Source organism: Tupaia chinensis, unplaced genomic scaffold, assembly GCF_000334495.1.
Source record: "Tupaia chinensis unplaced genomic scaffold, TupChi_1.0 Scaffold000201_1, whole genome shotgun sequence".
NCBI classification, from domain to species: domain Eukaryota; kingdom Metazoa; phylum Chordata; class Mammalia; order Scandentia; family Tupaiidae; genus Tupaia; species Tupaia belangeri.
In genome coordinates this window covers 1266930-1269044 of record NW_006159676.1, presented here as the reverse complement: position 1 = coordinate 1269044, position 2115 = coordinate 1266930, and the positions used below count along the sequence as shown (strand labels likewise).

Here is a 2115-nt window from a genome sequence, read left to right as displayed (position 1 = left end):
AGTTTGCCATTTGGGTATTATTTTCAAAGTTCTTCAAGACGATTTTAAGTTATATACGTAGAACAGAGTGTCCACACCAGTCTACTGAGGCACAAAAAAAAAAAAAAAAAAGAAAAAAAGAGCAGCTAAGGGCCAGCAGGTGGCGTGGTGGTTAAGGTATTGGACACTCCTGCATGGCCAACCACGGTTCAAGTCCTAGACCTGGTGGCTTGCTTTCTCACTTTTCTTCTGTATATCTGTCTTTGGTCAAATTAAATGCTCTAACAAATAACAATTTTTCAAAAAAAGCAACTAACTTGCACACTTTTTTTTTTACTGTTAAATTTATTTATTTATTTTTTTATTTAGTGCCATCTCTGTGCTTGCTAGACAGAGACAGAGAGAAGGAAAGTGAGAAATTCCCCCCAGAGGGGATGGTCATGCCGCAATCCCTTCACTCTCCTCCAGGGAGAACTGGGCATGCACACATGTTGTACGGCAAGAACCAACCAACCAGAAAGATTAAATAAATAAATCACCCAGTTTGAGGGATTGCGTGATTTTTTAAAGAATTAGTTTATTTCACTTTATTTATTTATTTATTTATTTAAATTTGACCAGAGAGGGACAAAGAGAGAGAGAGGGAAAGTGAGAAAGCAAGCTGCCAGGTCCGGGACTCGAACCATGGTCAGCCATATGGGAATCCAGCACCCTCAACCACCACGCCACCTGCCGGCCCCTCTTTTAGTTTTTAAATTTGCCAAACGGTGCATATGCTCACTAGAGACAGAGAAAGAGGGGGAGAAGAGGAAAGCACCCCCCAGGGCAATGTGGTCATGGTAAAATCTCTTCTCCACTTCTCCAATGCGTCCGGATTTGGGGCACGCAAACTCACATGACCAGCATGCTTTGCGAGCTGCCAGGGTCGGGATTTGAATCACATGATTGGCCAGGTAGGATCCAGGCCCCTTAGCCACCGGGCTAGTCTGGATTTACATGGATTTACTCTACCGACTGATCTATTGCTGAAGCCGGTCCCTGCCCTGCCTCCCTTCCTCGGGCAGGTCACTTAGAAAACATTGAGGCCACCTTCCCATCATTCCACCCTGAGCTCAAGCCTCAGTGACCCTCACACGGAACCCCGTCAATGGGGGGACCAGCAGGTGGCGTGGCGCTGGACACTCCCACATGGCCGACCATGGTTGGAGTCCCAGACCTGACGGCTTGCTTTCTCACTTTCCTCTCTCTCTCTCTGGTTGAATTAATATAAATGAGTGAGGGACCGTAATCCCTTCTCCTCCATTCTCCTCTCGGGGTCTTGGGCACATATGCACACGCGCCTGGCGTGGGTTTAAGCCACCGGGTCTGGGACTCGAACCGTGGTAGGCTACATGGGAGTCCAGCGACATAGCCATTATGCCAACTGCTGGTCCCTATTTATTTACTTATTTATTTTAATATGACCAGAGAAGGACAGAGTGAAAGAGAGAGAGAGAGAGAAAGTGAGAAAGCAAGCCACCAGGTCCAGGACTCGAACCACAATCGGTCATGTGGCAGTTCCGTGCCCTTAACCACCACACCACTTGCAACACCCCCTTTTTTTAAAAAAGAACATTTATTTTCAAGCATTTTAAATTTGGAACCAGCAGATGGTGTAGTGGTTACGTTACCAGACTCCCATGTAGTGGCCCAAGGTTCAAGTCCAGGGCTTAAAACTCACCCGGGGGGTGGGGGGGACTGGCAGGAGGGCATGGTAGTTAGGGGTGCTGGACTCCCACATGGCCAACCATGCTTTGTGTCTGGGACCTGAAGGCTTGCTTTCTCAAGTTCCCTCTCTCTGTCTCTCTCTCTCTCTCTGAGTGTCTCTCTCTTTGGAAATATTAAATAATAACTATAAATAAAGTTTAAAAAACAAACAAACAGACTCACGCTGGGCGTGTGTGCGTGCGTGCCCAAAATCCTGAGAAGAGAATAGAGAAGAAAGGATTGCGTGTGGCCATCTCCCCCCGGAGGGTGATTTCTCACAAACAATATTTATTATTATTTTAATTTAACCAGAAAGAGCTGCCAGGTCTGAGATTCAAATCAAGGCCCGGCATGTAGGCATCCAGTGCCCAAACACCATGCCACCTGCCA

General features: G+C 46.9%; 1 protein-coding gene across 1 annotated transcript in view; it reads right to left on the bottom strand.

Moving 5' to 3' along the window:
- CERS1 (ceramide synthase 1) overlaps positions 1-2115 on the bottom strand; it is a 13985-nt gene that overhangs the window by 8267 nt on the left and 3603 nt on the right. The gene's annotated exons all lie outside the window — the stretch shown is intronic.